This window comes from Miniopterus schreibersii, assembly GCF_964146895.1.
Source record: "Miniopterus schreibersii genome assembly, chromosome: 7".
NCBI classification, from domain to species: Eukaryota; Metazoa; Chordata; class Mammalia; order Chiroptera; family Miniopteridae; genus Miniopterus; species Miniopterus schreibersii.
This window is the reverse complement of record NC_138108.1, coordinates 26902390-26918442: the sequence shown is the minus strand read 5'-3', so window position 1 is coordinate 26918442 and position 16053 is coordinate 26902390.

Below are 16053 nucleotides of genomic sequence, written 5' to 3'. Positions count from 1 at the left end.
AAACAGATGGGATCTTCACCAAACTCTGAAGGCTAGCAGGCATTGTTGAGTCAAGAATGAAAATTAATTCCATAGGCAATGACCTTCTTCTGGAAATGCTCACATAGTCAAGGTTTGCATTCAATCACTCAAGGAAGATGCAGTCTATTTGATTTAAGACAGGCCTTTTCTTCTGTTTTACTATATTGCTTGCTTTGAACAGGAACTCATTGAGAGGGTATTTGTCAGAAGACAGAGTTCTCTGCCTCTTTCCAAATGATGAGGTTCAGGTCATTTAAAATACGGTTTCTCCTCTTGTGAAAGAAGAGAGTCGTGCTCTGCTCCTCCCATCTGCAACACTAGTGTCCCATGAATCAAGAACCAGGGTAATTTATGATGCCTTTCAAGTGTCACAGACTCAAATACCAGTGGCATTTTTAAATGCCTACCCCATTACAATTTAACTGTATTTCAGTGGGTCCCAGAATAATAATGAGGAAGTTTCATCATTCCTATTTTACGTGCAAAGAGACTGAGATTCAGCAACGTTATGTGGCCTGGGCAAGGTAACATTTCAAGTTAGTGCTGGAAACAAGACTTAGAACTGTGTGTTCTGACTTCAAGTTCAGAGCTTTCTTAATTCTTCCACCTCTCCTTTTCAGAGAAATAACAGATTTCTCTCCAAATTATTCAGTATGTTGAAGTAGCCCTCCCTGTAAACTCTGTATATTTCAGCCTAGACTTTTCCCCTCTACCACCAATCATGACGACCTCATAGCCATATCCCCTCCAAAGAAATCTGTCATTGCCTCAAAAAGAGACTACAAACAAAAATAGCCTTTTATAGTTTTACCTGTGATTAAAACAATCTTTATCCCAAGAATCAGCCTTTAAACCATACTCTACCATATTTTTTAATGAAGTAAAAGCCTAAGTGCTATCAACAGAACCTTCAATGAAAAGTTTCTAACTTTAGCTGAATTTAACAATGAAGTTGGGATATTTTCTCAACCTACAAAAGTAATTAATTCACCACCTGGCTCAGTGCCTCAAATGGATTAAATATAAAACATGAAAATTGCTTTTAGTTAAGGGACAGTGAGATGAGATTGCATGAGAACTTAGTAAAGACTCACAAGATCAAAGGCAGCACATTGGCAGCAGGTCAGGGGTATCTGTTTAAGCACAGCTACTCTCGGGGTTCAAACAATTGGCATTTATGTGACGCTATAAATAAGCAAGCTCTGTTAAGAAAGTGTCCCCAGTTTCTGGTTTTAGAAACCTCTGAGGAGAAATGTATTTATCCTGGATTTTATGTTAGTTCTAAAAACCAACAGTATCATTGGCATAAAGGAAAGGATGTCACTAGATTTTAAAAAGAAGAAAAACTGCAGAAGATAGGCCTATGATTCATTCTGTGTCCTCCACAATTCGAAATTTCCTCTTTTAGCGCTTAAGGTAGGTCTCAGATTATATTTGTTTTACTCCTCCCTATGTCTTGGCACACAGTAGGCTTTCTAAAAAATATATGATGTCAGAAAACTTAGGGTGTTGATTTAAGGACATTAACAAATAATATATCTGTCAGGAAGCCTGTATAATAGTCAGTGATTAGACTCTGGAGTCAGATTGTCCAGGGTCAAAGATTCACTGCATCACTTACTAACTTTATGATCTCATTCATTATAAAAAAGGGGGGAAAGTGGTATAAATTTATTAAATCAAATATGATGTGTAATAAACTTAGCACAGTGGCCAGCAAATAGTAAGTGCTCAATAAATATTAGCACTTATTGTTATTGGTCTGGAGTCCCCATATTTACCAAGTTCAGTCATCATATCTTTGTGGCTCACAGAGAGAAATGAGAGATGAATGATGGTTCTACCAGGTGAATACCAACTGGATAAGTGACTGAACAAAAGAGTGGAGATAAATGACTATTGGGATATTACAGGAGCTGTACTTCAGGGGTCTGTCTTTGGCCTCTTCTAATAAATACTTTTGTCAGTAACTTGGTTGGAAATGTATTATATATAAAGACTACCTGAAGTGTCTGGTATAAAATGGCATCTAGCAGTCTCTGATTCAGCCTTTCTCAGCTTCTCACTAACATATCTGTGAAAAACAAGCAAATTATCAAAATATCAAAAACTGAAAGTGATAATACATGCATTGCGGGAATCCAAGAGGCATTTGCACTATCAATGTGATTTAAGAAGCTTCTACATTAATTTATTACAATCAATAGTAGCCTGAAATATATTCATTTTATCCAAATATTTATTAATTGCCTACAATGTGTTCAGCGTTGTTCTAGGAACTTGGGATCTATTAGTGAAAAAAACATAGATCCTTGTCCCCATGGAACAGAGGGATAGAGAGTAATCATAATTAATAAATATTATATATGTATATATAGTGTGTGTTAGCTAGTTTAAAGTTCTATGAAATAAAATGGGGTGATGGGGAACATTGGCAGAAGATGAGGGTCAGTATGAAACGGGGTAGTCAGGGAAGGCCTCATTGAGAAGGTGAAATTGGAGCCAAGGCTCAAGGATGGCTTGAAGGAAGTAAGGGAGTTGTCTACAGGGACATCTGAAGGAGGAATACTTCAGGTAGAGAGAAGAATTGGAGGAAATGTTCTGAGGTGGAAAGAAAGAAGAAAACAAGATAAATCTTTTTTTTTTTCCATGTTTGTTCTTAAGTGAACAAAATAGAAAGTGAACCACAAGTGTTTTAGGAAAGAAGAATGCTATATATATATTGATAACAGAGTCAAAATCACAATTTTTAAAAAGCCAACTGAATCAAGTGAAGTTTAATGGGGATAAATGTGAAGTATTGCAATTGTGTTTATAAAAAAGAAGTACCTCACTACAGTATAGTTTAACAGCAGGATGTATCAGAGACACTTGGGGATTTCAGTTTATGGGTGTTCTTTAAACCCATGTGAGTCAACACTGGGAGAAGCTGCCAAAACATTTCTGGTATTAAAATGCATTGCTGCTGTGTAGTATCCCAAACCAAGAAATTGATATTTTGGCCCACTCCACAGGGTTGATCAAATCCTGGAGTATATTGATTCATTTAGTGTTCCAGACTGAAAAATGTACTTAGAGGAGTGGAAACATTATGTTAAAAAGACTATGAGTGTGACATTCGAGAAACACTTTACGGGACTGAACTGAAAAGCCAGAGAAGGAAAGGCATGGGCTAAGGAGGAGAACATATTTAAATAGTTACAAATAAAGTACATATATTGGGCACTTTCCCATGTGCTTCTTGTTAAATCTTCACAGTATTCAGAGGTAATTATTATTATTACCTTTATTGCAACCTCAAGGATTGAGACTCAAAGAGTTTGAAGACAAGCCAGGCTTGGCTCAGGCCTTCGGGCGTGAACACACACACTCCACTGCGCATGGCTCACCAAGGCTCAGGCTGAGCTCGGCTGCCTCCCAGTCTCCGTTTCAAACACTCCTCCACCTGTTCCCTGACACACTGAGGCTGTGTTCCAAGTTGCCAAATGACTGTCAATTAACCAACGTCAGTCGTATTTCTTCCCTCTTTTTTGTTTCTCTTCTTCTTTTAGCTTTCATTACCCTCAGCAAATTTTACTCTTCCTTCCACCTTGAAAGCTTATGAATATCTATTAAGTACCTACCATGTGAATGGCAGAAGAGATGGGGAGGGGGTGCGTAAAGAAATAAAAATGAATAATAGACCATATCTAGGGAGTTGGGAATATAAGTGCTTCATGACTCAGTCATTCCTTTTCTAGGTATATTCACTAGAAAAACTTTCATGGCTATATAAGAAGACAGGTAGAAAGATATTTCTACAATGTAGGTAGCGTTGTTTGTAATATTGAAAAGTTGAATAGAACCTGAAGATTCATCAGTAGAGACATGGGTAAGCAAAAAGGTAAAATGAATGAACCAGAACTATAGAGAGGTATAAAGATCACAAAAAGGGAGATGAGTGGCAAAAACTTACAGAATGATATGTACAACATGATACCCTTACAAACACAAAAAGGAATATTGTGTATACATATATACTTCTCTGCTTGCCTCCATTCTTTCAAGAGTTGTTGTCCTCGTCATTTCACTTTCCTCTCTGTTCGGATGAATCTATTTGCTATTTTCTGGGGACATGGTGAAGTCAACAAAGATGAGGTAAGCAGATAGGCTGGGAATACTTTCAGCTGGATCTTAAGTTTTATTTTTCTCATGCTCCTTACCTATGCATCTTTGCTTAGAAGGCCCTACCCCATTGCCTGATATAAAATTCTTAACCATTTTTCAAGATCCAGTTTAAACCAATTTCCTCTAAGACACTTTCCTAGTTACCCCTAATTGGAATTTAATTCTCCTCTCTCCTATTTTCTTAGCACCATTCTCAACCACTATTTTAGCATGCCTTGTAAAATTGTTTATGTGTGTCTGTCTAGCCAGTAGATGTCTATCTCTAGATTGCCTCTAGAGGCCATGGGTTTTATCTTCTGTCTCTCTGTATCCCTCCTTAGCACCAAACACAGGTGGTAGACCATAGAAGGTGCTCAACAAATATTTGTTCAATCCTATTGTCTGAAAACTATTTGATCTCTGGATACCACATTGCCTGGAGCCAATACCATTCTTTCCCATTCTCCTGAAACTAGTTTTGTGATCTGTAACTAGACCTAACTAGACTCTGGATTAATTGCTTGTCCCCCTTTCTACCTTGGCAGACATCTGGATTGAAATATCCATTATCTCATTCCTGTCATAGCCCTCAGTTCCACTGTTCTATCCTCTGTGTGCAGTGTGTGTGTGTGTGTGTGTGTGTGCACTCTTCCACTTTCATACCAATTTTACTTATTTTTAATTTTCAGAGCTGTAACCTACTGGTCAACATGATTGAATTGTGCCTAGTGTTCTCAGAGTAATTTCAATGCTAATCTTTTAACATCTACCATATACAATATTAGCAGATAATATCAGCAAGAATTGATTAACAAGCTTTTAAATGGATCTTCCCAATTAACTGCAGGACTAGAAAGTTAATGGAGTTAGAAGAGAAATCACTGGAGGCTCAGAGTTTTATGAATGTCATTCTGAATTATCAGGTTAAGGAGTTTTCTTTGACAGTGTATTTATAACTGAATGTAATTGAATAATAACTAACACCAAATGAAACTCAATTGTGTAGCATAACTCTGATTTTAACAGACAGTTTCTTAGGATCAGAATGGCCAGTTCACATTGTTTCTCTCTCTCTCTTTCTCTCCCCACCCCTCTCTCTCATTCTAGGTTTACATCTGTCCTTACTGAAGCACATCCTTTAGTAATTCTTTCAGAAAAATCTATGAGCGTTAATCAATATAGTCTTTTTCTAAAAAGTTACTTATTTTACCTTTAATTTTGAATGATGCTTTAGCCCCAGTACTTTAAAAATATTGTTCGCCTTTGTCTTCTGGTATGTACTACTGACAGAAGTCTAATATCAGCTTAATTATAATGCCTTTGGAGTATTGTCTCCATTTAGGTTTCAACATTTTCTATTTACAAATTGTTATTTTCCCTTTTACTATACTATTTCTAGGTATAACTGTATTTTTATTAATCCTACTCATTGCACAAGTATGTTTTTAATTTAAGAACTCAGCTATTTCCTATCATCTCTAAATGTGTGTAGCAGGACTTGGTGTAAATGATGCTGAAGTCTATTCTGTCCCACTATCATCTACATTCTAGCTCTTCTTGAAGCAATTCTGCTTATCTCACCAGAAATCTTCTCTTTTCCTTTACCAGTCTAAATTGTGGATATTGGCTTATGAGATTTGAGTTCCTTCAAATGAGCCCAAGACCATGAGATAGTCCCTCAGATGGGAGCAATCACTCTGGTTCATGTCCATAGACTCTGTAATTCCAGTTAAATACTCGTCAAATGTGAGTACACTGTTCTCTACTGATAACAGGGCAGAAGCATTATTTCACACAACTAATTGGGGCTTCATATCTACTTTAATCTGGTGAGCCAACAAAAGAGGGGCACATGACCTCTACATTAAAAGAATTTCACACTGCACAAGATCAAAGAAACATTGATTATGTAGAACCTGACACGGAATGAGTCAGAGTAGACGTCTGGAAGAGAAGGGTTCTCTTTTATGTTTCACGTGGTAAATTGACCATTATATTAGCAATCTGTCTCTTTAGTGGAAACTGCAGACTTTCAATAGATAGGTGGTTGATTGATAGATAAATAGACAGACAGACAGATAAATTCCCACGAGGCTCCTTAAAGAAGGGAGAATGAGGATTTGACTCCAAGCTGTATCTCTGTTATAAAAATACTGTTTTTACTCAGGTTATATATTTTAGTTGGTAGAGTTTTAAGAAACCTGGTAAAATATGGCTGCAAGATACAGCATGTACTATAAAAAGAGTCAGTAATGGGCTCATAACAGAGTAAACTGGCAATCCATAGTAATAACCACCACTCTACACTGGCACTTTCAAAAATAATTAAGAATTTAACTACCATTTTTTCAAAATTATTTCCCCAAAATACTTGATTGGATTTACCGGTACAGGAAAGTTGAAAAAGAGAGAAAGGTATTAATGGAGAATGGAGAAACAGAATTAATAAAAGCTTTGATCCAGAATCTCCCAGTTTTGACCTTCAGTATCACATCAAGGCATAATTTCTCTGCCTACAAAGTAGAAATGCTAGTATTTTCCATTTCTTCAACTGATAAGCACTCTTTGAACAACTGAGATTAGGACTCAATGTAAATGCTGCAGAGTGCTATTTTTACTAGCATTTTTCAAAGCCTTCTAAAAATTTTAATCCACTTGAAAATAATGGCTTAATTACATGAGAAAACATGAACGCCTGACTAAATGAAGATTTCACACCCTGTGGGAGAATTCACATAGAGTTGTCCCATGAATTTACAGAAGGAATAAATTGGACCTATAAACTTGGAGCCTTAGGTCAATCTAAAGCTTTACTCCAGTAGAAAGCTTTTTCCAACTGTAAGGGAAAATTTAGCTGTTTTATGAGATGAAGAAGTCATAAAACATACTGCTCTTACATAACTGAGTGACTTTAAGTGCTATTTCTCTCAGCAATTATCATATGAATTACAGGAATGAAAGAATTCCGGGATGGTATGGGCCACTGTAAAATGCCAGTGCTGTTGTCTAAATGAAATAGTTGAACATTGTCAAATGAAGAGTCACATTACAAACAGTGCTACCTTTCAAAAGGAGCCATCCCTACCTACTCATCCACATCTGTGTGGCTGGAAGGGGGAGAAAGATGAGTTTAGAGTGGTCCGCATTTGCTTTCCTCATTTTTTTACCACTTTTATTTTTAAACCAGCTCTTTAAATATCACTAATAATTGATGACTGCAAATTTGCCAAATTCAGTGGTCTTTCCTTTAATCTTCCCTACTTTAATGTCCCCTTTTCTAAAACATCTTATACATGTGCCCAAGCAGAACAGCACTTCCCAGATTCCTCTGCATAACCTGGATGAATCTTTTTCCACTTTTATGTGCCCTAAAGTTTATTTATTCACTCTTATTTACCCATACTTTGTTTCTACTCTCATCTCTGTGTTGAAAACTCCCCAAACCAAATATCTAGCCCAACTCCTGTCCCAATCTTTAAATTCACATTTCTAAAAGCTTTCACTGCGATGGCCCAAAAACCCACCAACTCGATGTGTCTCGCAGCACCCCACTATGGGAGCCACCGGCTCACTCTCTATTTACTACCACTCTGTGTTAAGTCATTGTCTAGTGTTTATTGTGATCAAAACTTTCCTTCTGACTGTGTTATTGTTCTTGGTGTCATTTATTGTCTATCTCTACACACATGAGAGCAGGGACATCAACTATGTACTTGCCACTCAATTCTGAGTCCTTAGAACAGTGCCTGGCCCATAGTAGGAGCAAGATAAAAAATTAATTAATAGTTGAATAAACAAATAACCTTTTGTTAAAATCATTAATTTTTCTTCTTCTTCTCCTAATAGCATTGTTAATTTTCTAGTCACTCATGTGTGAAATACAGTTTCACTATATCTCACCCATGTGTGAAGAGTTTTACCATAGAATTTAAGGTTGCATTCAATTGCAAGAATCAGAAGCAATCAAAAAACAACTTCTCTCTCTCTCACATACACACACACACACACAATCTATAATTTTAAATGTTTACATAAGTAAGTACCTGAAAGCGAGTGGCCCCGGACTGGTACGGCATCAGGAAACCAGGCTCCCCAGGTCCTTCTGCTAAGTCATTCTTGCATATGGCTCTTGTCCTCATGTTATAGTCCAAAATGGCTATTCCACCTCCAGGCACGGTGTCCGAGTTCTGGGCAGAAAAGAGGGGGAGGGATAGTAAGTGGCAACACTGACTGTCCACTGGGTTAACCTCTTCTTGAAAAGCTTTCCTGGAAGACCACTCAACTATTCCTCAACAATACTACCTGTAGGGGAGGCTAAGATATGTCCTTTTTTAAATAGGAATGCTGAACCCCCACCACCACCCAAAATTGGAGCCTGTCATAAGGAAGACAATGGAAATGAGTATTGTGTAGGCAGCTAGTGATTTTCTGGAGCTGTATTACTTCTCAGCCATCTCTTTCTAATCTCACTTCAGTAACCTTCATTCAAGTCCCTGCTCTTTCCTACCTAAACTATTTCATAATTCCTTAGCTGGTCAAGTAGAAGCCATTATAGCTGCCTCTACCCAGGAAAATAGTAAATGAATAGAACCAGCACATTCCTGGAGGCACTGCAGCGATTAGTGCCACCAGCAGGTACTTGAAAGATGGAGGGGTGGTGATTCCCCCCACATCCCCATTCACCTCTCCTATTGACAGTGGGTTATCGTAAGCTTAACCAGGTGGTGACTCCAATTGTAGCTGCTCAACCATGTGTGGTTTTAATACTTGAACAAATTAACAATACCCTGGCACCTGGTATGCAGCTATTTATCCAGGAAATACCTTTTCTCTATCTCTGTCCATAGTCCCACTGAAAGCAATTTTTTTTTTCCAGCTGGCAAAGTCCTCAATGCACCTTCACTGTTGTACCTCAAGCTATATTGACTCTCTAGCCCCATGTCATAATTTAGTTCACAGAGATCTTGATCACCTTTCTTTTTCACAAGATATCATGCTGGTCCGTTATATTAATGACATTCTGCTAATTGAACGCAGCGAGCGAGAAGTAGCACCACTACTGTAGAATTATTAGCGAGACATTTGCATGTCAGAGGGTGCAAAATAAACCTGACTAGAATTCAAAGACCTTCTATCTTAGTGAAATTTCTAGAGGTCTACTGATGTGAATATGTTAAGATATTCTTTTTAAGATGAAAGTTACATCTGTCCCCTCCTATAACTAAGAAAGGAGCACAATGTCTAGTGGGCTGCTTTGGACTTTGAAAGCAACATTCTTAATCTGGGTATGGTACTGTGGCCCATTTACTAAGTGACCAGAAAAGCTACTAATGTGGGGTGTGGCCCTCTCCTGGTTCTCAGGCCTTCGACTTGGACTGGAACTATATCATCATTTTCCTGGTCCCCCAGGTACAAACAACAAAGTGGGACTTCTCAGTCTCCATAATTATCTGAGATAATCTCTCATTATAAGTCTCTTTCTATACATCTATACATATCCTATTTGTTTTGTTTCTCTAGGGAACCCTGACTAATTCAGCAGGCCATTGTTGTTCCCTAAATCACTGCCACACATTTTCCTCAACACTGTTAATGTCTGTCCTTCAAGATCCTTCATGCCCAGCTGGCATTGCTCAGTGGCTGAGCATTGATCTATGAACCAGGAGGTCACGTTTTGATTGCCCGTCAGGGCACATGCCAGGGTTTTGGGATCGATCCCCAGTAGGGGGCATGCAGGGGGCCGCCAGTTGATGATTCTCTCATCATTGATGTTTCTATCTCTCTCTCTCCCTCTCCCTTCCTCTCTCTGAAACCAATAAAAACATTTTTTAAAAAATACCCTTTATAATTGTCACCTATTATGGACTAAATTATGTACCCTCAAAATTTATATTTTGAAGGCCTAACCCCCAAGGTGACTGTATTTGAAAATAGAGCCTTTAAGGAGGTAATTAGGTTACATAAAGGTATGATTCTTATAAGAAGAGACATCAGAGATGCAGGTGCACAGAGAAAGGGCCATGTGAGGACACAGTAAGAAGGCCACCACCTGCAAGCCAAAGAGAGGCCTCAGAAGAAACCAACCCTGTCAATGCTTTGATCTTGGACTTCCAGTTTCTAGAACTATCAGAAATAAATTTCTGTTGTTTAAGACACCTGGCCTGTGGTAATTTGTTGTGGCAGCCCTAGAATACCACTAGCATCAAGTCTTTCCAAGTGGGTTCTCTTGTCCTTTAAAGCACCTCCTCTGCGCTGCTGTTAACATTCCTTTTTTTCTTTAACTTTTTGTCTTGAAGTAATTTTAGTTTTACAGAAAAGCTACAGAAATAGTACAGCAAGTTCTCATATGTCCTTCACTCAGCTTTCCCTGCTGTTAACATCTTATATAATCAGGAAAGTAATGTTGGTATATTATTAATTAAACTACAGACCTCGTTCAAATGTTACCAATTTTTCTCAAATTTTTTTTCCTAGTCCAGGGCAATACAGAATCCCACATGGCATGTAGTTGCCATGCTCCCTCAGACTCCTCCAATCTCTGACATTTCCTCAATCCTTCCTTGTTTTTCATGACCTTTACACTTTCAAAAAGTACTGTACAATTATTTTGTAGAGTGTTTCTCACTTTGGATTTGTCCGATGTTTGCTCATGATTCAATTGGGTTTATGCATTCCCGACAGACTACCGCAGAAGTCAGGTTGTACCATTCTCAGTGCATCGTATCAGACGGAACATGGTGCCAATGTGTATTCTTTTGGGTGGTGTTAACATGGATGTTTGGTTAAGGCGTTGTCTGCCATGTTTATTCACTGTACAGTTACTATTTTCCCTTTTATAATTAATAAATATATTGAGGAAATAGTTTAAGGTTATGCAAGTATTCTGTTTTTCAAAAATACTTTGGCCATGAATTTTAGCATCCATCAGCTCTTGCCTGCAGTGTTTATCAATGGTGATTTTTCTATTTCTCTAATTTCTTCTATATTCATTAATTGGATTTCTTCTATAAGGAAGTTGTTCTTTCTCCCTCATTTATTAAATTATTCAATTAGTTCAATTAGTATGAACTCATGAATATTTTTTATTTTCTAAGTTATAATCCATCACTACCATTGTTTATTTTGTTGCTCAGATTATTTAAACTCTGGCCTTTGATTATAGAGCTCCTTAAGTCTCGGTCATAGTCTCCTTCCATCTTCAAAGCCAGCACTGGCTGGTTAAGTCTCTCTCACGCTGCATCACTCTTTCACTTATAATGACCCTTATGATTACATTGGATCCACGCAGAGAATCCAGTATAATCTCCCTATTTTAAGATCAACTGTTTAGCGACAAACTTTCGTTTGTAACCTTAATTCCCCCTTGCCATGTAGCGTACACGTTCAAGGTCCTGCAGGCCATTATTCTGCCTACCACAACTTCACCCTCCAGTTCTAACCCAATATCTTGGTTTATTCTAGTTTCCTCACTTTTCCTTATGTGAAATTTCTTTCTCTGACAATGAAAAATCTGACTCTCATTATCTATGACGTATTTATTTGTTCAATCCTAATATACACATAAAGTAGTTTTAGAATTGCTGTACCACACCCTGTGGAAAACAAATGTAGTAACTATAGGACAGTATTTATGCCAATTATTTTGCCTAATCTGGCAGTACACAGCCAAAATACTATTTTCCAAAATTCGTTAGGTTGGTTTTCCTTTTCTCCTTCATGAGCTTGCTATGCATTAGTGACAGGTAGGTTCGCCGTTACTGTTTGTTTGCCGTTTTGGACTCCTCCTACCGCAATATGATGAATTCTAGTTAATCGCTGGATGGAACAGTACGGGAAACGTTACTAGGATTCTAAGGGTTAGAGCTCTACAGAGAATCCACTCAGAGAACTGTCACTTTCTCCTGATCCCCACGACCCATTTCCCACCCTTCCCTTCCTTCTGCTGGTCTCCCCCTCGCTCCCTGTCGAAAGCCAATCTTGTTAGTTTTTCCTTCACCCTTTATTTCCTTTGCACAAGTGAGCGGGCACTTGTACGTGTTCTTATGTCCCCCCTTGTTCTCCCGTGCAGGGTAGCGTAATGTAGACATTCTCTTGCATTTGGCTTTTTGCGCTCGATTATATATACTAGAAGCCACTTGCAGTCCTTCCACAGAGATCGCTGTCATCCTCCTTGATAGTTGCATAGGACTCTGTCACAGGGATACAGTAGTTCATTCAACACTTCGTCTTCTGCACACATTTGGATTGTCTCCAACATTCTAAAATTCTGAATAATGCTGCAGGAAATAACCTTGTGCGTATGTGTTTTCTTATTAGAGGTATATCTTCAGAGTAGATTTCTAGAAATAGGATCACTGGTCAAAAGGTAAATGCCTATGCATTGCCAAGTTTCCCTTCGGAAGGATTGTACCAGTTTGCAATCCCGGCAGTCGTGCATGGGCATACTTGTTCCCCCCACCCCCACCCCGTCTTGCCAACATAATGTATTCATATACTTTTTTGATTTTTCCAGTCTTTTAGGCTAAGCATGGTATCTCCATGTTGTTTTGATTACTATTTTTCTAATAGCGAATGGGTCCAAACTGATTCTTTTCATACATGTGAGGGCCATTTTTATATTTGCTTTTGTGCATGTAAATTGTGTGTTCATGCCTGTTTCTGTTTTTCTATCAGATTTTTGATCCTTTGACCTTCAATTCTCCATGTAGTAGTCCTTTATCTGTGGTATACGCTATAAATATTTTCTCTGGTTTGTCAGTTGTCTTTGGCTTTTGCTTATAGTGTTCTCTTTTTTTTTTTTTTTTGGCCATGCCAAGAAATGTCTTATGTAGTCAAATTTACCACTCTTATCTTTTATTGTCTTTCACTTTGGGCCACTTAGAAAGCCTTTTCCTACTTTGAGGTAAAAGAGGAATTCGTCCATCTCATCATTCTTCTAACACTGTGCTCTGTCTTATAGTTATTTGTTCTGGTCTTGTCAACATAAAAAATGTCCAGACCTGTAAGAATTTTTATACTTTATTTGAGCCAAACTGACAATAATTGCTGGGAAGCAAAATCTGAATGGATTGAGAAAATGCTGCAGAGAATAGCAGTTTTGCAGCTTTTATGCATTACAGTCAAAGGAGGCGGCCTAGGGAGGTTACATGACATCCACTGGTGATAGATTAGGGAGGTGGGAGAAAGCAAGGCAGGGCAATCTCTGGGACTGGATAAAAACTGAAATGAATAGATACTTCTTTTACATAGATGGGTACAGGATAGTTAACAGTTAACAGCACCGTAACAACAACAATAAGGAAATGTGTGGCCTCTGCTCTGGTGCTGTAGTTGTGCCCTGAGGGGTTCAGGGGGTGAAATGGAAATTACCCTGACATTCCAAAGGCATGCTATGGTAGATGCAAAAAGACAATATACAGTCTCAGTTAAGGTAAAGATTGACCTTTGTCAAGGAAGATACCAGCCTAAGACATGACTACCTGCCATGACCTGCAGGCTTTAATTTCACACCATCCTTTGTGGTTACTTTTGGTCTCTGAGTTTGCAAGGCCATCACAGTCCTCCCCTGAGTTTGTCAGGTTTAGGACGTGGCTTCCTTTTCATCTACAGTCTCTACTACCACCACAACTCACTCCTCTCTTCCTCATTAAACTTCAAGTTCTCTGAAGGAAACCTTTTTTATGATCCCTTGAGTAATTAGCTCATCACATTCTTTATATTAGGTGTTCAATTAAAAAATTAAGTGAGAAAACTAAAGTCAATTGAATTTATATGAAGACATTAGCTTCACTCTAATAAAGTTAGGGGAGGTTTAAACGTACCAGTAGTTTTCAGCAAAATTAAGTACATTGGTTTACAAAATAAGTACAAAATAATGACTCTGGAAAGAAATGTAAAGATAATTTTACTCAGCTCCTTTATTTTGCAAATAGGAAAACCAACACCCATGTAAATTAAGTGACTTGCCCAGTATCTTATGGCCAGGAGATAGAAGTATTAATACATTTATCTATGAAGTCCAATCAAATTCTTAGATTACTAAACTATCTTACTATCCCAATCTCACTCAACTTTTTTTTCTAATTAAGTAAAGCTGGTTTTCAAAACTCTCTACTAATTTCTGTCTAATATAATCCAGACAGAATAGTTGATAGAAAATAAAATATTTCTCTAAAAGCGTTAAGCACCCAGCCTTCGAAATGCCTGGCTATGGTTAAATTGCCCTTTCAGTGAAGGAAAGCATGGATTTTTATTCCAAAAAGGATTGTTTTCCAGATACACTTTTACTAGAAAGTCGGCTCCGTCACGTGTGAAAGACAGGATTTCCTGCTGATAAATAAGGAACCAACTGCTCAAACACAACTCAATAAATACATCCTGCAGAGGTCTCTCACTAGTGGAAAGCAGGCCAAATAAAGCTGATAGACTTGTTTCTTTGAAGTGCAATACTGAACAACATTATTTTTACATCAATAAATTATTTATAAAAATATTCATTTTCATTGTTTCCTGAAAAATTAAAAGAACTGGCAGCTCTAGGCTCACATTTCCACATGATATTAATAGGTCAGAGTTGAGAAGTGGTTGCTTCTTTTAGACAGGTTATGAGCTCTTCCATTTACCACCATCTCTGCCACTTCCCAATGCAACCCATTCCATTCACTTATGTTCTATCTGGGCCCTGTAAGCATTTGAGTTTGTGACTACTGATAAATTTAGTGTGGGTACTAATGGGTAACAAACTCTTTTTGTATTAACATTATTAAAACAATAGGTACCATTTATTGATCATTTTAGATGCCAGGAGTTTTAAGTACTTTATATACAGTACACTATTTGAATCTTATAAAAGCCTCTGTGAAGAAGGTATACAAATTCTCCCATTTTACAGGAGAAAGATGAAGCTCCAAGAAAGTAACTTGATTAAGGATGCACTGCTACAAAGTGACACTTTGAGCAGGGATTACAGTACTTAAAGACAGCAGATGATAAAAACAGATGGAGTGACAATATAGAGGAGATTCAAGATTGTGAACAGAAGGAATCATAGAAGAACTATATATGCATACCCCATGGACATTAACAATAGTATGGTGAAGGTCAAGGGAGGGGAGAGAGGGTGGGTGGAAGTAGGTAAAGGGGGTAAAAGGGGACACCTGCAATAATGTCAACATTAAACATTTTAAATAAAAACAGTTTACCAGAAAAATAAATAAATAAAAAGTTTGTCAAAAAAAAAAAAAAAGAATCATAGGAAAAATAGAAAATATCATAGACAACTTACAGAAGAGTAAAACGGTATAGCAAAAGAAGAGAACAGAAAAATAGAAAAGTCATAAAAACACAGCACCACGAGCAAAGCCCCAGCAGTAAAATATTCAAATACAAAGCCGGAAGGTGAGACTAGGAAGGATATTGAGAAGTCAGCAAGCTCCAAGGCAGGAATGTGAAGCTGTAAGTCTTAGAGGATGGGACCCTAGGCACCCTTAGCCTACACGATCATTGGATATAGAGCAAAGTGATTCTCTGGTTCCTTCATATTATATTAATTATTCATGGTCTGCTAAGTAAATCTATTTCTAACTTCATCCATAGCAACTGTGGATTTTCTGAAATACTTTGGAATGCAGGTGAATGTCAGTTGGCCCGGTTTAGCTGCCCTATTAGCCTTAGCAAAATCCACTCAGAACCATCTAGAAGAGATAGTCACAACTTTAGTGCTCAACCATACCCATCAATCATTTTCTTGAGCCTATTTCTGACCCTCTCAATTCCAGTTTGAAGTTACCTTTCTTTTGTCATTCTTATTATTTCTTGTACTCATCGGTACGCTGCTAAATGTTTACAGAAAGAAAGAGGGAGAGTAGGGAGGTAGAGAGGGCAGGG